The sequence below is a fragment of the Adiantum capillus-veneris genome, chromosome 19 (genome assembly GCF_014529385.1).
Source record: "Adiantum capillus-veneris isolate H3 chromosome 19, ASM1452938v2, whole genome shotgun sequence".
NCBI lineage: Eukaryota > Viridiplantae > Streptophyta > Polypodiopsida > Polypodiales > Pteridaceae > Adiantum > Adiantum capillus-veneris.
In genome coordinates, this window is record NC_140949.1 from 87,652,168 (window position 1) to 87,674,758 (window position 22,591).

The 22,591-nt window shown below is 49.0% G+C and overlaps 1 protein-coding gene across 1 annotated transcript in view; it reads left to right on the forward strand.

Annotated features, from left to right (window-relative positions):
* LOC147434416 (AP-2 complex subunit alpha-2-like) overlaps window positions 1-22,591 on the forward strand; it is a 154,571-nt gene that overhangs the window by 84,032 nt on the left and 47,948 nt on the right. The window lies entirely within an intron of this gene.

Here is a 22,591-nt window from a genome sequence, read left to right on the forward strand (position 1 = left end):
AAAGAGTCCACATCGTGGTTGGGAGAGGAAGGTATGTAGGATAGCTCATGGCTGAATATATGGGGAAAAGAGGACCTAATGTGGTCAAAAGCTGAGCACTCAAGTAGTGTGTGATACTCACTCTCTCGCACTTGACGAGGACATAAGGTGCAAAGTCGATGAGACTCCTCGCCAGTGCCCCAACGTCCTGTCTCACAGCGTAGAGAATGCGAGCTAAGACGAATGGAGGCAATGGTGCGGATCGCACTCAATGGGATGGGCTCAAGGATAACGTCTTCAAAAGGACAAAATGACCTATGAGATCATCAGATACAAAGTGGTGAATCTAATACAATGTCTGAAGTACAAGTACAAAAAGTACTGAATGTAAAATGTGAAAAATGAAAAATAAAGTGTGAAATGTGAAATGTGAAATGTAGAATAGGCCCTCAATGGCACTCTGGGTGTCGTGCTAGAATGCCTCTGATCCTTTGCTTGTCGTGCTAGAATGCCTCTGATCCTCTGCTGGAGTCTCCGTCGATGGAGTGTGCTCCTGTGTCTCGGTCGTGGTCGTCTCGATCTCCCGAGCTCAGTCGCCCTGTCAATGAGGGTGCCTTTGGTATGAATGTGGGTACAACTCTGTGCTGGTGGTTGGTCTCCTGGCTCCCTCGATCCAAAGAAATTTGTGATCTATCTCTGTGACTGTCATACTCCATGTCTCCTCAGCAGACTATCTCTATGTCGATGTAGCTCAAGTAGTTATAAGCCAAGGCATCTCTGATCCTGATACCTCATGACTCTATCTAGGGGTCCAAAACCCTCCCTGAATAAGCAATGGAAGCGCCCTCGTATCTCATAATACACAGTGCAGTGGCATATGTAGTGTAGTTCTGTCTTTGGCTCTCTATCGCATAGTTGGCATATCCTATACTCCGGTGGTATCCCTCTGAATCTACCCGTCTCAATCTCCAGCTGGTTTGAGGATGTGCGAATCTGACCAATAGCACATCGCAGACCATGAGACAAATGAGTGTCCATGTATCTCGGACGAATCACAAACCCATCTCCCGAAAGTTGGAAAAGATGCTCTTTGTAGAAAGCCATCTTCGTGCCCAACTCCTGCATCGGCTCTACCCATGTCCTCCTGGTGTCCAACTGTATAAGATCCCGACGAATGAGTCTAGTGATCTCCGTCCGTGTGACTGGCAGTGAGGGTGCATCGAGGGAATACTGAAAAGGAGGTAGTCTATCCATGTTGAAACCATGCCTCTGAAACCATGAGGTCATCTGCGCATACCAACATGATGCGTCTCCTCCCTGCATCGCTAACTGTCTAGAGGACTCAAGAGCCAATTTAGTATATTTGCCTCTATGTGTATCCCATAGACTGTGCATAAAGGACACTGATCTAGTAAGAGCCTCAATCTCTATAGGAGGGGCAGCTACCTCCGCTCGAATAATCGCATGTGGTACCGAGGCCTTGGCTCTAATCATCCGGGATATCATAAATACCAAGGGTCTCTCCATGCTCCTCCAACTGTCATGATTCACAGATGGTCCCCAAACCTGGACCCCATAAAGCATAGCTGAAGCAACCAAAGTATCAAAGAGCCATAGCTTTGTTCGTGGTTCTTGAAACTGAACCTGCGAACACATCCTCTCTAGCCCTCCCAATGCCGCCATAGGCTCTAGACAGTCTAGTCTGTGCTGCTCTCTTCAAAGTAAACCTCGGTCCCGTGAATACCACCCCCATATATGTATATGCATCTGTGTACTCCACAGTGTCCTGACCATATACGAGTGTAGGTGCCGATCTCTTGACCCACTGTGGTGTGGTGTTAAACACCATAACCTTGGTTTTACCAAGGTTCACAAACAATCCACTATCCTCTACAAAGCTGTGCAATGCATCCAACTGTCTCTGCATGCCCTCTGGTGACTCTGATATCAACACGATATCATCAGCATATAATAACAAAGGGATCCATGTCCCTGCTAGCTGAGCGTCTCTGTCGCCCTCTCTGTCAATGTAGTCAGAAACCTCATCTACATACATACCAAATAGTGTAGGGGGCAAAGGACACCCCTGTTTCACTCCAATAGTGGAATGAACAATGTCATAAATCCCCTCAAGAGTGCGTACATGGCCAATCACTGAACCGTATAAAGCCATGATCCCCCATATGATCTCTGTGGGTACTCCCAACTTTAGTAGCCTGCGCATCAATCTGGCCCTCGGCACTGTGTCAAATGCTTTGGGGAAGTCCACAAAGCAACAATACATCCATCTCCCATGTGCCCGACCCTCCTCAATAATGGCTCTGAGTGTAAGAATATGGTCCAAAGTGGAGAAACGCCTCCTAAATCCAGCCTGTCCTGCTGCTCGTATGCCCTCATTTTCTGCCCATTTACTCAGTTGGGCTGTTCAAGAATGGATGCATACAACCGTGCCAATGTGTGCCCTATCATAATAGTACGGTAGTTCCCTGGCACCGTGGGGTCCCTTGCCTTGAAGAGAGGTACAATAGTAGATAATCTCCAAGACTCGGGTAGTCCCTCACACATAACGGTTAAACAACCGTGCAAGAACCTCTGACAGTAAATCTCTAGCATGTATCAAGTGCTCTGCCACCAAACAATCATGATCATATGCTCTCCTAGTCCTCATCCTGTCAATGGCGTTCTTCACCATCTCAGTGGTAAAGAAGGTACTAGTGGCTGGACATGGCTCTAGAGGGTTCGGTAATGGTGGTTGCCCAGGTACTGTATATAATGATACTGCATACTGACCCCAAATCTCGGGAGAAGTAATCACTGGAGGAGGTGAGTGCTCATGGAAGAGACGCCAGGCCTCACCTGAATCTCGACTCAAAAAGAGCTGATACAAATCACGTTCCATCTGGGCTAAAAAGGCCCGTTTCTTCCGTCGCACTAAACGCCGAAGGGCAATCCGAGACTGTCTATATGTAATGACTCCAAGTATAAGCTCGCTCTGAATCTGAACTTTCATCTCTCTGCACTCCTCATCATACCAACTATCTTGAGGCATGTTCCCAGAACGTCTTCTCTGATCTGGTTGAGTGTGTGGGTATGCCTCTGCTGCTGCCCCATGCAAGATCTCTGTCAATAGAGTGGTGATCTCCTCCACGGTATATACAGGCTCAGCTGCCCACATCCGACTGTAAATCTCCTCCACATAAAATGAGTCCGTCTCTGGTGTAAAAGTATACCGTGTGTGTGCAATCCTCCGTGGTGTCTGAGAGGCACTGTACTGGAAAGAGACTGAAAAAGTCAAGAGAGCATGGTCCACTGCTACTCCAACAGGTCTAGGTCCCACACTGAGATCCTCAATACTAGAGATGAAGCTCGGTGAAGTCATGACATAGTCCACTGTACTGGCCCCATGTCTGTGTGGAAAGCATGTGAATCCCCTAGACGAAGGAAAAATCTCTAGACCATTAAGTATGGCCAAACCATGCGTAGTCGTCATCTCCATGAGATATCTCCCATACTCTGTGTGCTCTCTATCATGTGAGTGTCTGTCAAGCCCCATCTCCGACTCTCTAAGCATCTCCTCCGAGGTATCATAAAATACTGTTTGGGAGTTGGCCGTCTGGCATTAAAGTCTCCCAAGAGAATGATATCTCCATCTCTAGAGAACTCCCATGTCATCATCAAGTATAGAGAAAGGGGACTGCCCTCTAGGTGAGGTATAGACTGATGTGCTAGGGGGAAAGTAACATATAGCAATGTATAAGAATCTGCTCGTCTCAGCTCTGAGTCTCACCCACATGTATCTCGCCTGGTCATCTCTCCGGACAATTTGTAATAGCGGCTGCAACTCTTCCCTGAATAAGACTGCTACCCCTCTTGAACCTCGACTCCCATGCCGGGATCTAGTGTCTGGCCGACAAGCTCTCCCATGAATAACCAATCACACGTGGCATCAACTGTCCAGATTTCTGATGTGTCTCTGAGTAAAAGACAATGTCTCTATCTTTGAAGCTATCCTCAAAGGCACCCACATCCAGCCTATGTGATCCATTACAATTCCATGCCGCCATCCGGGGTGTGGTCCCATATGTCTCGCACCGTCATGCTGTGCGTCTATCCAAAACCACTACTTTCCCTCCTCTATAAAAGGCAATTTTTCTCTTCTCCCTTGCTGCCTTGATCTCTGGCATCAACTCTTGCATATGTGCTATTTGTGCTAAAGTAAGGTCATCCCCCATAAATATCCTAGTTTTCTTAAGTGCTGGTCTCTTCTTCAGGAATTCCTTCCTTGTTTTTAAAATCGGGAAACGCAAAATAAGTGCTCTCTCTTTGACGTTTCCCTTCTCATCCACTCCCTTCTTTCCTACTCCCCAAGCACCTGTGTGCATAGGTTCCGAGATGCCCATGCGCTGCAAAGAGTTCCTTCACTTCTTCTACATTTTCGGTGTCTTTGATACTTGTAATACGCACATGGAGGGCTCTATTCCTCCTCTTCTGTCCTCCTCAATGGTCATATTGATGATGGTAGAAGTCTGTGCGGCTTCTGACATCCGGGCCTTCCCTTTCTTTGCACCCTCAATCCATTTTTTTGCTTCGTCAACCTTCTCCTGTGTTTTAAAAAGGCGCTCTGCCAATGAGGAAGCCGCTTTCGAGTTTTGTTCTTCCCCTTCGCGCAGAGTTTTCACTTGCTCCTTAATTTCTTCCAGCTCCTTTAACATTGAGGGCTGATTTCCCCCCTCCATTTTGGGCATAATTTTGCAAGCTGCAAGTTCCCCTTTAAGCTCTTCAATCACTGCATCCTTTTCCTTCATGTACTTTTCCACATTGGTTTTCCAAGATTCAAAGCTTGCAATTGCCTCATCCAACTTTTTCTGCATAATACATTCCATTACATTCACTTCTGCCCGCATTAGAGCCTGCATCTCCCCTTTCACAGATAGATACATCTCATCATGCATACCGAGCATCGCTTTATCCAATTCTTTCCTCATATCTGCATACATAGAATTCTTATAACTCTCTGCGTTTGCGTACATCTCTTTCCTGATGTCATCTCTCATAAAGCTGAGCTCCAATTTAATCATCACTTGAACCCTCTCCATCATTAAATCATCCTGGACTCTTGACGGTTTTCCCTTCCCGTAGCGAGCTTGGCGAGAGTACACTATCTCTTTTCCTCCGTTTGAATGTCGCTTTCATTTTTTGTGGGGTGATGAATCTACCTGTATCACCATCCTCGGCTGGTTGGTCCATCCGAGAGAGAAGAACAGAGCGAGCAGCCGAGAGAGAGAGAGAGAGAGAGAGAGAGAGAGAGAGAGAGAGAGAGAGAGAGAGAGAGAGAGAGAGAGAGAGAGAGAGAGAGAGAGAGAGAGAGAGAGGCGCGCCTTGCACTCTGCCTGTCGCACGCGCCCGGATTGCCCTGCTGCGCGCCCTGCTCCCTGCCTGTCGCGCGCTCAGCCTGCTGCCTGCGCGTGCTCTGCTGCCAGCGTAACCCTAATTCCCTGCAACCCTAATAGTCAGCTTTTACGAAACCCTAATTCCACGAAACCCTAAAAATCCAAAAACCCTAACTGTCCCTAACCCTAACCGTGCCTCTTTCAATCGCCTGCAAGCGAAAGAGAGAAAGAGAGAGAGAGAGAGAAAGTGTCCAACCTTCAATTCGGGTCGTGCTTTTCCCGTTTGCCAGTTTCGCCCATTCTTCATGGCGGCCTTGCCGGTCTCGAGTGCTACACACGGCGCTCCATCACCACTTGCCTGTCGCGTGGACTGTACTGGCATGACTCCAAAGTGCAACACTTGGCACAGCATGCCTTGGTTGGCCGGATGATTGGACAGTCTCCACCGCGATCTTCTATACGCGATTGGTGTCAGTCTGCATTAGGCACTACTCAGGGACGGATCTCGGAGCTTACATTTCTTGGCAGAGGCATATTCATGGTACGTCTTTCAGATCCCGCCACTGCCTCAACTTTCCTGGCTCGCTCTCCGATACTCTCTGATCGCAGGATGATATACTTGACGAGGTGGTATCCCGAGTTTACTACTGAGGAGTTTGACAGTCGACACCTTATTCCCAGATTCCCTCTGACCCTCTCCTTCCCGGATATGCCTCTTCATTTTATTGATGAGCATCTCCTTCAGATGGTTGCTGCTCACTTTGGCACAGTACTTCCAGGATCCTGCATCTTCTCATCTGGTCCACCTCACATTCAGGTCTTGGTGTTTGGGCATACTTCCTTACCAGATTCAGTTACTGTGGCTGTGCGTGATCGAGACTACTCTTGCCGAATGGTAGTCACTGGCCGTCCAGGGCATTGCTTACGCTGTCACGAGATGGGACACTTGGCGCGAGAATGCCCCACACTGCCACGACATCGGCGACAACAGCAGCCGGCTCGTGGCACTTATGCTCAGCCATGTGGTCAGCCCCAACAAGCGGCTCCTCCTACTACTACTCGAGCACCTCCTCAGCCTGCAGGTGCTCCTAGAGCTTCGACCCTCCATGTTCCTCCCTCTGCTTCAGCTCCTACTTAGGCAGCATGGCAGACAGTGGGTCGTAACCATTCCTTCCGTCCTCGTCTGCAACCTCCAATGCATGCAGCTCCTAGTGTTACCTCTCCTGCTCCCTCTCAAGTTTCCACAACCCCCTTACTCCCTGCTTCTCCTCACCAATCTTCTTCTTCAGCACAGGATCACTTACCTCTGCTACCAACTCCTCCTTCACCTGCTGTTCCTCCACTCGCTCCTTCCCCTCTTCCCGAGGCTCCTATTCCCATGCAGATGGATCATTCACCGCTACTATCTCTCCCTCCTCCTCGTCTTCCTCCTATCCTTGCTCTCCCCCCTCCACCTTCTGGTCCCCCCCCTCCCTCGGCAGCTCATACTTACGTCCCACGCAGTTTTCTCAGCTCTTGCCCTCTTTCCTGGGGCACTCATCGGGCTGAGATGTGCGGTGACTCAGACGGACCATTGCGGGTACAGCTCTACCTTATGCATCACAAGACAGGTTGTGTTCCTTCTTTGATTGGCAGTCGCTCTCAGCCTACGCATTCCTTTTTCCTTCCATTCCACGCTGCTGAGGAATGGTCCGAGGATCAGGTTCTCCATTTTGTGCACGCCCAGACTATGGCTCAGCTACATTTATGGTTGTCTACTTCTGCCCCCGATGTTTTGTCTCCTCACTATCCTTCATGTATTGGTGCTATGGAGTGGAGCGATGTTTATGCTTGCTATTCACTGCCTATGGTCATTCATGTATCCTCAGATGTGCTGCTTCCTATGTCTATGCGCATTTGGGGTGTCAAGGCTGCAGCTTCGGTAATGCAATGTAAACAAGCTGAGGTTCGCAGTTGGTGCAATGAGACACCATATTTTAGAGAGGGCTTGTGGGTTGCTTTCCTACCGCCTGAAGCTCACCCCTTGGATGGTCCAGCTGCCTCCAAGAAGATGCACAGTTAGTCAGATACTATACCTACTCTTTCATGCAGTCTATGGATTCACATGTACTTTCTTGGAATGCTAATGGTTTACAGACTTCTCGGATAAAAGGTTCCCGTAAGCTTTTACTTCGCAGAGATTTACACACTCATGTAGTGGGCATTGTGGATATACTACTAGTACAGGAGCATAAGATTGCCACTCCTTTTCGCAATCTCATGCCATCGGGCGCCTGCACTTTTTGGGAGCCTGCTCTGGGCCTTCATGGTCAGAGTTGCGGTGTATGCATCTCAGTGGGGCCACGTTACTTGGCCTCAGTTCAGCAGCATGGCACACTAGTCGCTGGCAGAGCAGTTTATGTTTCTATTCGGATTCGGGAATCTATCATTGGTTTTATGTTAGTCTACGCACCCACTACCCCTCGGGAGAGGGCTACTTTTTGGTCCTCCTTGGCTGCTGCTCTACCTGCTGTAGACTCTTGGGTTGTTGGAGGTGACTTCAACAACGTTGAGAGCGACTCTGATTGGCGAGCCACCACACCTCCCGTTCTATCATCCATTTCTCCCGATGAGTAGCCAGCTTGGGATCGATTTCTTCTAGCTATTCAAGGTGTTGATGCCTGGCACATACCCTCTTTTGGTCATCACCCTGCTACTCTTCATTACTCTTGGGGGTTTCAGCGACAGCAGGGGAGATTATTAGAGCGACTTGACCGTTTTTACATTGGCCCTTGGGCAGCAGCTCTAGGCGGATTTACTACTATATGGAGAGGAACCAGCCTCTCAGATCATTTTCCCACATCATTATTTATCTCCTTCACTAGATCCTCTGCTCAGAGACGAGACTGCCGCATCCCTGACAGTGTTCTCACCACTCAAGTATTGCAGCAGCAGATTCATGACTTGTGGTCCACGGATGCTTCTTATTGTGGACCCCTTGGAGAGTTTCTTGCTCATTGCATTTCTCAGTCTAGTATTTACTACCGTGATCAGACTGCTATCATTCATCGTCAGTTGAGAGTACGCGAGTCTGATCTTCACATCCCTCTTGGTTCCACTCAGCGCTTGCTTGAGGAGTGGCCTCAGGATGCTTATCTCGCTGCTAGACAGACAGAGCTCACAGAAGAGATTCGTCGCGTACAGGAGGCTAGGTCTGAGTTCACGCATCATGCTTCAGTGTCTCATTGGATAGCTAAAGCTGATCGAATGAATAAAGACTTCTTCGCGGCACATAAAGAACGCCCTCCTGGCACCACTCTGCGGACTTTGTGTGATGCTCGTGGGACACTACATATGCATCCTGATGTTATTCTTGATATGTTTGCAGATTATTTTGAGACAGTGTTCACTGCTGATGTATGCACTCCTGAGGTTTTACTTGCCCGTGAGCAAATCTGGCAGCACACTCGACATCGTTGTACAGACACTATGGCAGAGATCTTGTTGGCGCCTTTCACACTTACAGAGCTCCATGCTGCTATAGAGAGTCTTGATCCATCCTCTTGTCCAGGCGAGGATGGTCTCACTAGAGCCTTCTTTTTGACATATTGGGATGTATTGCATATACCACTGCTTTGCGGTTGTCAGGACATATTTGCATCAGGATATATGCATCCGGCTCTTTGTTCAGGTCTCATATCTCTTATTCTGGAGGGGGGTGACACCACCCAGCTCCGACAGTGGAGACCTATTACCCTACTCCCTTCGGTCTATAAGATATTAGCGTTACTGATCAGCCATCGCTTGCGGCCGTTCTTACCAGATATTATTCATACTTCTCAGACAGGCTTCGTTATGGATCGATGCATCCTGGATAATATCTTCACTTTTTATGAGGCAGTAGAGTGGGCAAGATCATCTTCTGAACCTCTCGCTTTTTTCATCCTAGACTTCGAGAAAGCATACGATCGTGTCGACTGGGACTTTCTCGAAGGATCTTTAGCCAGGATGGGTTTCCCTTTGAGATGGATTTCAGGTATTTCCGCTCTCTTCAGAACTGCCAGCAACGCTATTACTATTGGTGGCCGTGTCAGTCGCAGTTTTGAGCTCTCGATCTGTGCGTTAGGGATGTCCTTTAGCAGCATATCTGTATCTGTTTGTGGGAGAGACTATGTCTAACTTTCTTCGTGCTCAGAGTCATGCATTTCGGGGATTGACCATGCCAGTACCTACAGCTCCAGACCTTATCGATCAAGAGTTTGCTGATGACACTATGCTCATGTTGCGCTATTTGCTACCCGCTCTTGATGCAATGCGGGAGGCCCTACAGGTTTTTTGCATTGCCAGTGGTGCACGCATTAACTGGCATAAATCCTTTGGGTTATTGGTTGGCAGTGATGACATACCTACTTGGGGGGTAGCTAATGGTTTCACATGGCTACAGCCGGGTCAGACATGCAGATACCTGGGCTTCCAGGTTGGATTTGATGTTTCCTCACAGCAGCAGTTTGCACCCATACTACAGTCTATTCGCAGGAAGCTATGCCATTGGTCTTCACGTCATCTGTCGTTGGCTGGCCGTGCATTGGTCGCCAACCAAGTCATTTTGGCTACAGTATGGTATACGGCTTCTTGTTGGATGTTACATTTTGGTGTGATAGCTCAGCTCCGTCGACTAGTAAGAAACTTTTTATGGAGTGGCACAGATGGGACTATTGATACTCATGCTAGAGTTCGCTGGTCCACAATCATTCGTCCTAGGTCAGAGGGAGGCCTTGGCATCATTGATCCAGAGTTACAGAGCCGCGCACTTCTTACCAAGCTTATTGTTCGGGGTCTTTTTCCCGGCCAAGAACCTTGCAAGATGCTTCTTCAGGTTGCTCTTTGCACAGTGACTCCACGACTCGGCACTAGAGACGGTCATACTTGGCATTCAGGGTATCGTTTTCTCTTTACAGATGCTCCCTTGTTCACTTCCACCCTCTCACCCTTTCTCCGATCGCTCCTTCAGATTTCGGTTTTCATGAGACGGACTATCGTACGCTCACCTCCCTCATGTCGTGAGGAGATTGAGCGCCAGCCTCTCATTTGGAATGCTACAGTTCTTGATACTTCGGTTAATCCACCTCGTCAGCTTGGAGAGAGGACTCACATTGATTGGGTTGCTTGGGACTCTGGCCCTGCTGCCTCTATGCGGTTGTTTTATGAGACACGTATGCTGGATGTAGATTTTGTGGCAGAACATTATGACATTGGTCGCGGGGTGCCATACAGACTGCTTGAGATCGATTCTGCCGTTCCTTCACAGTGGGATGCAGTCATGCGCGGCCAATGTCGCGGGGTGCCATACAGACTGCTTAAGATCGATTCTGCCGTTCCTTCACAGTGGGATGCAGTCATGCGCGGCACGGTTCAGATGTTCCCTCATTGTGGCTGGGAAGGCCTCTTTGATCAGAGCACTCTCTTATTAGTTCGTTTGGACACCATGCTATTCACAGTTGATACTGACAACTCTCAGGGGATTCATGTTAGATTGACATATGCTGCCACTTCTCCACTACTTATCTCCTCCGGCGCCCGATGGGAGGCCATACGAGTAGTTGGCTCACACGGGAAGCGTCGTTTTGTTGACCCCCGTTTTGCTTCCGCTGATGCTGCACTTTGGAGGCTTTGGGTGTGGGAGGGCCGTGCCCTATCGCAGCTTTATTGGGACCCAGGAGAGTGGCATTGGCCTCACTCAGATCCCGCAGGTGCACCTGTATCCTTCTTTGAGTACACTGTCAGGATTGGAAGATTAGCATTGATGAGACAGCAACCACAACAGCCCACTCGTATGCGTTTCTGGTTACATTCAGGCCTCTCTCATGCCTATCTGCAGCAGTTTTGGTTCGCGATCTGGGATTTACATGTTGCTCGTCGTATTTCCTTTTTCATGTGGATGATTGCTCATGCGGGACTACCAGTTGGGACTTGGCTAGCTACTATGGGTCATGATCCGTTATGTACTCGCTGCCCTTTGCGCCAACTTGAGTCACCTGCCCACTGTCTTTGGTCATGCTCAGCTTCCCATAAAGTGTGGCTTGCAGTTTGCTCTCTACTCAGCAGATCAGGTGTTCAGCATGGATTTCTTACTTGGGGCTCTGTCTCATGGTTGATGTCGATGCCCGGCCCGCATCTTTTCTACGAGGGCTCAGCCACAGATCCGGCCTTCATGCTTACCTCGACTGGTTATCGACGAGGGACTTTGGCTATGATACCACAGATTGCTTGGCAGGGAGATACTCAGACACGTGATGCAGTTTTCTCAGTCATCACTAGTATTACACTATGGAATATTTGGAGAGCTCGTTGTCTTCACATTCTCAGTGCGGCTCCACAGCTTCTTCAGGATATCCTCATTGCCATTTGGCTGGACACCATTCACACCCTGATTTGGCAGTGGGATTCGTCCTCCGGTACATCTAGAGCAGCCGAGGCTCGTCGATTTGCCTTCCTTCGGCGTTGGGTACGATCCCCACTCTTCTTCACACTGACAGGTGGTCAGATTACTTGGCATTATGCCCCTCCTCAGTGGTTTCTCCTCCACTCTTCACATCGACCACCATGAGATTGTTCTAGTCGAGTAGTCACTATAGTGGCTCTCCTCCTTTCATTCAGCTTGTACACCCCACGTGATAGGCTATTTTGGCATCCGCTGGGATTATTTTGTACTCAGTAATATACACCCCTGACGTTTTCCAAAAAAGAGAGAGAGAGAGAGAGAGAGAGAGAGAGAGAGAGAGAGAGAGAGAGAGAGAGAGAGAGAGAGAGAGAGAGAGAGAGAGAGAGAGAGAGATGAAATGTTATATTAACGTCTTCAAAATTGTTCCAACTTATGGGGTCCCTTCCGTTGGGGCCCAAGGGACTCAAGGCACTTAAAAATAATGCCAGAAGCCCAGAAGGCGTAAAGGCTGCCGACGTGGCAGGCTGTACGGCATTTCGCAATTTCCGTTGGTTGTTGATGTGGCACTGTATGGATTTCCGCGATTTACAAAAGCTGCCGGCAGCACTAGCTTTTGGATCAAGATGCTTTTAGAGTTGAATCTTTTCATGTATTGCTTTTGGAAGGCCATGGGGCCTATAAAGATGTAATTAGGGTCACTCCCTCTCTCAGATTTGCTTGGGAGCATTGAGCAGAGAGGACCCTCGGACTTTGTACTTTGTGCAAGCATTAATATAAAAATAAATACCGAAGGGGCGTCAGACTTTGGGGCCATTACCTCTGGGCACGGAACTATGCCGGATCGTGTAGCCTCTTTATTAAATTGTGATAAGATTCTGTTAAGTGATTTTGAGTATTCGCGTGTCGTGTCAGATTCCCGACTTGGGGTGTCCAAGACCGTTACACAAGATCCTTATGAAGAGATATATGTATTGAATATTCATTGCAATCAAACCATGTCACAAACCCGAGCGCATAACAATATATAATATACTCGGATAAATAGATTTTCACTTAATACTGAATATATATGTATATATATACATATGTATATATGTATATATATACATATATACAGATATATATACACACACACACACACACACACACACACACACACATATATATATATATATATATATAGAGAGAGAGAGAGAGAGAGAGAGAGAGAGAGAGAGAGAGAGAGAGAGGCCTGCGCGCGAACCCTACAGCGAGCAACCCTGCGCGCGCGACCTTGCTGCTGCAACCCTGCGCGCGAACCCTGCTGCTGCAATCCTGCGCGCGAACCCTGCTGCAGCCCGTCACCTCAGGTTCTTGCGCGCGCCATGCTGCCTGCAGCCCCACGCGTCTTGGCCTTCGAGTCCCTGCAGCCCTTTCCTCAACCCCTAACTTCTCGAAACCCTAATCTCTGCAAACCCTAATTTCTTGAAACCCTAATTCCCCGAAAACCCTAATTCTTCGAAACTTTAACAGTCTGCCAATCCCACTTGTTTCAAACCTTCCCGTGTGCATCGTTCTAATATCTGCAAGGGAAGGAGAGAACGAGAGAGAGAGTGAAAGAGTTCAAGCTTCGCTATGGGTCTTGCTTTTCCGTTTACCAGTCTCGCCCATTCTTCATGGAGGCTTTGCCGGTCTTGAGTGCCACACACGGCGCTCCATCACCAATTGCCTGTCGCGTGGATTGTACTGGTGACCTGTTGACACGCATTGACTCCAAAATTCAACACTTGGCACAACATGCCATGGTTGGCCGGATGATTGGACAGTCTCCACCTCGCTCTTATATACGTGATTGGTGTCAGACTGCATTGGGCACTACTCAGGGACGGGTCTCGGAACTTACATTACTTGGCAGAGGCATATTCATGGTACGTCTTTCAGATCCCGCCACTGCCTCAGCTCTCCTGGCTCGCTCTCCGATACTCTCTGATCGCAGAATGATATACTTGACGAGGTGGTATCCAGAGTTCACTACTGAGGAGTTTAACAATCGACATCTTATTCCCCGATTCCCTCTGACGCTTTCCTTCCCGGATATGCCTCTCTATTTTATTGATGAGCATCTCCTTCAGATGATTGCTGCTCATGTTGGCATAGTAGTTCCAGGATCCTGCATCTTCTCATCTAGTCCACCTCGCATTCAGGTCTTGGTGTTTGGGGATACTACATTGCCAGATACAGTTACTGTGGCTGTGCGTGATCGAGACTACTCTTGCCGAATGGTAGTCATTGGCCGCCCAGGACAATGTTTACGTTGTCACGAGATGGGACACTTGGCACGCGATTGCCCCACTTAGCCACGCCATCGGCGACAACAACAGACAGCTCGTGGCACCCACACTTAGCCACGTGGTCAGCCACAGCCGGTTCCTACTACTACTCGAGCACCACAACAGCCTAAGGGTGCTCCCAGAGCTTCACCCGTCCATGTTCCTCCCTCTGCTTCAGTTCCTACTGAGACTGCATGGCAGACAGTAGGTCGTAACCATTCCTTCCGTCCTCATCAGCAACCCACCCCGCAAGCAACCCCCAGTGTTACCTCTCCTGCTCCCTCTCAAGTTTCTGCCACTCCCTTACCCCCAGCTTCTCCTCGCCATTCTTCTTCCTCAGCCCAGGATCACTTACCTTTGCTACCAGCTCCTCCTTCACTTGTCTTTCCCCTGCCTTCTCCTTCCCCTATTCCCGAGGTCCCTATCCCATGTAGATGGATCCTTCACCGTTGCTCCCTCTTCCTTTTCCTCCTCTTCCTTTCGCCCTTACTCCCCCCCCTCTACCTTCTGGTCCACCCCCTCCCTCAGCCGCCCATACTTATGTCCCACACAGTTTTCTCAGCTCTTGCCCTCTTTCGTGGGGCACTCATCGAGCTGAAATGTGCGGTGACTCAGAAGGACCATTGCGGGTGCAGCTCTACCTTATGCACCACAAGCCAGGTTATGTTCCCTCTTTAATAGGCAGTCGCTCTCAGCCTACCCATTCCTTTTTCCTTCCATTCCATGCAGCTCAGGAATGGACCGAGGATCAGGTTCTGCATTTTGTGCATGCACAAACTATGGCTCAACTTAATTTATGGTTGACTACTTCCGCTCCATATGTATTGTCTCCACACTTACCTTCCTGTATTGGTGCAATGGAATGGAGTGATGTTTATGCTTGCTATTCATTGCCTATGATCATTCATGTATCCTCAGATGTGGTGCTTCCTATGTCTATGCGCATTTGGGGTGTTAAAGCTGCAGCATCGGTCATGCAATGTAAACAAGTTGAGGTCCGCAGTTGGTGCAATGAGACGCCATATTTTAGAGAGGGCTTGCGGGTTGCTTTCCTCTCGCCAGAAGCTCATCCCTTGGATGGCCCAGCTGCCTCCAAGAAGATGCGCAGTTAGTCAGATGCTTTACCAATTCTTCCATGCAGACTATGGATTTACATGTAGTTTCTTGGAATACTAATGGTTTACAGACTTCTCGGATAAGAGGTTCACGCAAGCTTTTACTTCGCAGAGATTTACATGCTCATGTAGTAGGCACTGTGGATATATTACTAGTACAGGAGCATAAGATTGCCACTCCCTTTGGTAATCTCATGCCCTCGGGCGCTCACACTTTTTGGGAGCCTGCTCTAGGCATTCATGGCCACGATACTTGGCATCAGTTCAGCAGCATGGCACCCTTGTTGCTGGCAGAGCAGTCTATGTTTCTATCCGGATTCGGGACTCTACCATTGGCTTTATGTCAGTATATGCACCCACTACTCCTCGGGAGAGAGCTACTTTTTGGTCGTCCTTGGTTGCTGCTCTACCTGCTGTGGACTCTTGGGTTGTTGGAGGCGATTTCAACAACGTCGAGAGCGACTCTGATTGGCGATCGCTCACTCCTCCAGTTCTATCATCCATTTCTCCAGATGAGCAGCCAGCTTGGGATCGATTTCTTCTAGCTATTCAAGGTGTTGACGCCTGGCACATACCCTCTTTTGGTCATCACCCTGCTACACTTCATTACTCGTGGGGGTTTCAGAGACAACAGGGAAGACTATTAGAGCGACTTGATCGTTTTTACATTGGCCCTTGGGCAATAGCTCTAGGTGGATTTACTACTATTTGGCGAGGGACCATCCTCTCAGATCATTTTCCCATCTCATTGTTTATCTCTTTCACTAGATCCGCTGCACAGAGACGAGGCTGCCGCATCCCTGATAGTGTTCTCACCACTGAAGTTTTGCAGCAGCAGACTCGCGACTTGTGGTCCATGGGTGCTTCTTATTGTGGTCCCCCTGGAGAGTTCCTTGCCCATTGCATTACTCAGTCTAGTATTTACTGCCGTGATCAGACTGCTAGTATTCATCGTCAGTTGCGAGTACGCGAGTCTAACCTCCACATTCCTCGTGGTTCCACACAGCGCTTGCTTGAGGAGTGGCCTCAGGATGCTTATCTCGCTGCTAGACAGACAGAACTCACACAGGAAATTCGTAGCGTACAGGAGGCTAGGTTTGAGTTCACCCATCATGCTTCAGTATCTCATTGGATAGCTAAAGCTGATCGAATGAATAAGGACTTCTTCACTGTGCATAAAGAGCGTCCTCCTGGCACCACCCTCAGGACTTTGTCCGATGCTCAAGGAACACTTCATATGCATCTTGATGTTATTCTTGATATGTCTGCAGATTATTTTGAGGAATTGTTCACTGCTGATGTATGCACTACTGAGGTTTTACTTGCCCGTGAGCAGATCTGGCAGCACACTCGCCATCGTTGTACAGACACTATGGCAAAGATCTTGTTGGCCCCATTCACACTTGCAGAGCTTCATGATGCTATCGAGAGTCTAGATCCATCTTCCTGTCCAGGCGAGGACGGCCTCACTAGAGCTTTCTTTTTAACCTATTGGGATGTATTGCATATACCACTGCTTCGTGGTTGTCAGGATATCTTTTCATCAGGCTATATGTATCCAGATCTTTGTTCAGGTCTCATATCTCTTATTCCAAAAGGGGGTGACACCACTCAGCTTCGCCAGTGGAGACCTATTACTCTACTCCCTTCGGTCTATAAAATATTAGCGTTACTGATCAGCCATCGCTTGCGACCGTTCTTACCAGATATTATTCACACTTCTCAGACAGGCTTTGTTCTGGATCGATGCATACTGGATAATATCTTCACTTTTTATGAGGCAGTAGAGTGGGCCAAATCATCTTCTGAACCTCTCGCTTTTTTCATCCTTGACTTCGAGAAAGCATACGATCGTGTTGAGTGGGAGTTTCTCGAAGGATCATTGGCCAGGATGGGTTTCCCTTCGAGATGAATCTCAGGCATTTCCGCTCTCTTCAGAACTGCCAGCAGTGCTATTACTATTGGTGGTCGTGTCAGTCGCAGTTTTGAGCTCTCTCGATCTGTCCGTCCGGGATGCCCTTTAGTAGCATATCTGTATCTGTTTGTGGGAGAGACTATGTCAGACTTTCTTCGTGCTCAGAGTCATGCATTTCGTGACTTGACCATGCCAGTACCTTCAGCTCCGGACCTTATCGATCAGGAGTTTGCTGATGACACTATGTTGATGTTGCGCTATTTGCTAGCAGCTCTTGATGCCATGCGGGGAGCCCTGGAGGTTTTTTGCATTGCCAGTGGTGCACGCATTAACTGGCATAAATCCTATGGGTTATTGGTTGGCAGTGATGACATACCTACTTGGGGGGTAACTGATGGTTTCACATGGCTACAGCCAGGTCAGACAAGCAGATATCTGGGCTTTCAGGTTGGATTTGACGTTTCCTCACAGTAGCAGTTTGCACCTGTGCTACAGTCTATTCGCAGGAAGCTTTGTCATTGGTCTTCACGTCATCTGTCGTTGGTTGGCCGTGCATTGGTCGCCAACCAGGTCATTCTGGCTACAATATGGTATATGGCCTCCTGTTGGATGCTACATTCTGGTGTGATAGCTCAGCTACGCAGACTTGTGTGGAACTTTTTATGGAGTGGCACAGATGGGACTACTGATACTCGTGCTCGAGTTCGTTGGTCCACGATTATTCGTCCTAGATCAGAGGGGGGCCTTGGCATTATTGATTCAGAATTACAGAGCCGCGCCCTTCTTACCAAGCTTATTGTTCGGGGTCTTTTTCCTGGCCAAGAACCTTGGAAGATGCTTCTTCAGGCCGCTCTTTCCACAGCGACTCCGCGCCTCGGCACTAGAGATGGCCATACTTGGCAAACAGGGTATCGTTTTCTCTTTACGGATGCCCCCTTGTGCACCAGCACTCTCTCACCCTTCCTTCGATCGCTCCTTCAGATTTGGGTATCCATGCGACGCGCTATCAAACGCTCACCTCCCTCATGCCGTGAGGAGATTGAGCGCCAGCCTCTCATTTGGAATGATGCAGTTCTTGATTCTTCGGTTAATCCACCTCGTGAGCTTGGAGAGAGGACTCACATTGACTCGGCTGCTTGGGACATTGGCCTTGCTGCCTCTATGCGGTTGTTTCATGAGACACGTATGCTGGATGCAGATTTTGTGGCAGAACATTATGACATTGGTCGCGGGGTAACGGACAGACTGCTTGAGATTGGCTCCGCCATTCCTTCACACTGGGACGCAGTCATGCGAGGCACAGTTCAGATGCCTCCACATTGTGGCTGGGAAGGCCTCTTTTCTCAGAGCACTCTCTTATTAGTTCGTTTCGACACTATGCTGTTCACAGTTGATACTGACTACTCATCGGGGATGCATGCTAGGTTGACATATGCTACTACTTCTCCGCGCCTTGTCTACCCCGATGCTCGCTGGGAGGCCATACAAGTAGTTGGCTCCTGCGGGAAGCGTCGTTGTGCTGACCCCCGTTTCGCTTCCGCTGATGCTGCACTTTGGAGGCTTTGGGTGTGGGAGGGTCGTGCCCTATCTCAGCTTTATTGGGACCCAGGAGAGTGGCATTGGCCTCACTCTAACCCCAACGGTGCACATGTATCATTCTTTGAGTATACAGTCAGAATTGGAAGATTCGCATTGATGAGACAGCACCCAGAGCAGCCCACTCGTATGCGTTTCTGGTTACATTCAGGTCTCTCACATGCCTATCTACGGCAATTTTGGTCAGCCATCTGGGATTTACATGTGGCTCGTCGTATTTCCTTTTTCCTCTGGATGACTGCACATGAAGGACTTCCAGTTGGGACTTGGTTAGCTTCTATGGGTCACGATCCGTTATGTACTCGCTGTTCTTTGCGTCTACCTGAGTCACCTGCGCACTGCCTTTGGTCATGCTCGTCTTCTCATGCAGTTTGGCTAGCAGTTTGCTTTTTACTTAGCAGAGCTGGTGTTCAGCATGGATTTCTCACTTGGGGATCTGTTTCCTGGTTGATGCCGATGCCCGGACCGCATCTTTTCTACGAGGGCTCAGACACAGATCCAGCTCTTATGCTTACCACGACTGGTTACCGACGAGGGAGTTTGGCTATGTTACCACAGATTGCTTGGCAGGGGGATCCTCAGACACGTGATGAAATCTTCTCAGTCATCACTAGCATTGCACTCTGGAATGTTTGGAGAGCTCGTTGTCTATATATTCTCAGTGCGGCACCTCAGCTCCTTCCGGATATCCTCACTGCCATTTGGCTGGACATCATTCACACCCTCATTTGGCAGTGGGATTCTTCCTCAAGTACATCTAGAGCAGCCGAGGCTCGTCGATTTGATTTCCTTCGGCGTTGGGCAAGATCTCCACTCTTCTTCACACTTACAGGTGGACAGATTACATGGCATTATGCGCCTCCTCAGTGGTTCCTCCTCCACTCATCATACAGACCACCATGAGATTATTCTAGTCGAGTTGTCACTATAGTGGCTCTCAACCTTACATTCAGCTTGTACACGCCATGTGATAGGCTATTTTGGCATCCGCTGGGGATTATCTTGTACTCAGTAATATACAGCCCTGATTTTTCCAAAAAAAGAGAGAGAGAGAGAGAGAGAGAGAGAGAGAGAGAGAGAGAGAGAGAGAGAGAGAGAGAGAGATGTGATGAAATGTTATATTAACGTCTTCAAAAGGCCAAAATGACCTATGAGACCAGAGCGTTACAATGTGGTGAATCTGATACAACGTCAGAGTAACAAAATGAAATGACAAAATGATAAAATAAAAGTACTATGGGATCCTAAACTGGTAGGTGTGAACTGAGCAGCTAGCTGGGATAGCTAAATCACGTCACAAGAGATCCAGCATCGATCATTGGCGGGTCTCATCAATCTCCTCCATGGTTAGGAGTCTGACCGAGCGTCCTGCATGTCAGGTCAAAGTGATCCGAATCCTCTGATGTAGCCTCCGTCGATGTTGTGTAGTCCTCCGCAGTCGCGGGCGTCTGGATCTCCCCAGCTCAGTCGCTCGATTGATCAGTGTGCCTATGGTGTGAGGCGACAAGATTTGCTCTGGTAGTAGCTCCTCCGGGTGTCTAGTGTCTGCTCTAGAGAGGTTTGTGATGTGTGTGTGAGATTGGCTGGCCTCTCCTCTCATCAGGCTCTCTTTGTGTTTGTGCAGCTCGAGCAGAAACAAACCCAGGCATCTCTGATCCTCGTACCTCATGAGTTTGGAGAGTGGTCCAGAGCCCTCTCTGAACAAGCAGTGGAAGCGGTCTCTCGTATCTCGTAGTAGAGGGGGCAGTGGCATGTGTAGTGTAACTCTGTCTAAGGCTCCATGTCACACAGGGGGCATGTCCTGGCCTCGGGAGGTACTTCGATGTACCTCCTAGTCTCGATCCGCAGTTGATGTGAAGATGTGCGTATCTGGCCAAGAGCATACCGTAGCCCATAAGACAAGTGGGTGTGTCCATGTATCTGGGCCTCGTCACAAAACGGTCCACCATAAGCTGGAGAAGATGCTCTCTGTAGAAAGCCATCTTCGTGCCCAGCTCTTCCACTGGCTGTATCCATGTCCTCTTGGTGTCTAGCTGCGTCAGGTCCTGGTGGTCTCGGACTCTGTAAGAGTCAGGGAGGGTGTATCTAGTGAGTATTGGAAGGGGGGCAATCTGTCTGCAGAACCCATGCGCCTGGAACCATGATGTCATCTCCCCATACCAACATGCTGTATCTCCCTGCATGGCTAACTGTCGAGAGGACTCAAGTGCAAGGTGGGCGTATCTGTCTCTGGGAAGTTCCCACATGTGGTGTATGAAGGAGACAGATCCGGTGAGCGCCTCAACTACTAGTGGGGGGGCAGCTAGCTCTGCTCGGATAATGGCATGTGGTACTGAAGCCTTGGCTCTAATGAGCCGCAAGATCAAAGAGACCAGAGGCTTCTCCATGTCCCCCGATCCATCAGTGCGACCTGTCCTCCCGTGATGATCCAATGAAGGCCCCCATATCTCAGCTCCATAGAGCAATGCAGAAGCCACCAAAGTGTCAAAGAGCTAGAGCTTCATCCAAGGCTCCTGAAAGTCAACCTGTGAACACATCCTCTCTAATCTCCCCAATGCCGAATGGGCTCTGGTCAATCTAGTCTCTGCTGCTCTCCTCAATGAAAATGCTGGTCCACTAAATACCACTTCAAGGTAAGTGTAAGCATCTGTATATTCCACTGTCTCCTGGCCATATGTGAATGCAGGCGCTGACCTCCTGATCCACTGTGGGGTGATATTAAATACCATGACCTTGGTTTTACCAAGGTTGACAGACAAGCCACTTTCATGGGCAAACCTATGCAAAGCATCCAAGTGACGTTGCATCCCCTTCGGAGGGTCGGAGATCAACACAATATCATCAGCATATAACAATAGCGGAATCCATGTCCTTGCCAGTGGTGCATCTCTATCACCATCTCTCTCAATGTAGTCAGAAACCTCATCCACGTACATACCAATTAGAGTAGGAGAGAGCGGGCAGCCCTCCTTCACTCCAATAGTGGACTGAACCGGTGTAGATAGACCCTCCGAAGTGCGTACATGCCCTACTACTGATCTATACAATGCCATGATCCCCCAAATGAGCTCTGTGGGTACTCCCATCTCTTGTAATTTGCGTATCAATCTAGCTCAGAGTACTGTGTCAAATCCTTTGCAGAAGTCCACAAAGCTACAATAAATCCGTCTCCCACGGGATCTGCCCTCCTCGATAAACTTGCCTATCCAACTGCACGCATTCCCTCTCTCTCTACCCATCTACTCAGTTGCTGCTCAAGAATGGATGCGTACAACCGTGCCAATGTGTGTCCAATCATGATAGTGCGATAATTCCCAGGCTCCATAGGGTCTCTTGATTTGAAGATAGGTACAATCGTAGATAGGCTCCAAGTATCAGGTAAGCCCTCACACATGGCACGGTTAAACATGACTGCTAGAAGCTCTGCTAGTAGATCTTTGGCATGCATGAAATGCTCAACCACTAAGCCATCATGATAATATGCTCTCCCAGTCCTCATCCTGTCGATGGCTTTCTTCACCATCTCAGCGGTGAAAAAAGCACATGTGTGTGGGAATGGATCGGGGGGGGGGGGGGGGGGGTCGAGAAGGGGCTGCTGTCCAAAAACTGTGTACAAAAGATATGCGTAGTGACCCCAAGTCTCTGTAGAGGTAATGGAAGGGGGGGGGGGGGGGGGGGGGGGGGGGGGACAACTCATGAAAGAGCCAGCATGCCTCCCACGAGTCTTGACTCAAGAATAGCTGGTATAAATCTTGCTCTAGTCGAGCCAAAATGCCCTCTTCTTCCGCCGCACTAGGCTTTGGAAGTCAATCTGTGACTGTCTGTGAGTGATGTCCCCCAAAAGCACTTCCCTCTGAAGTCTATCT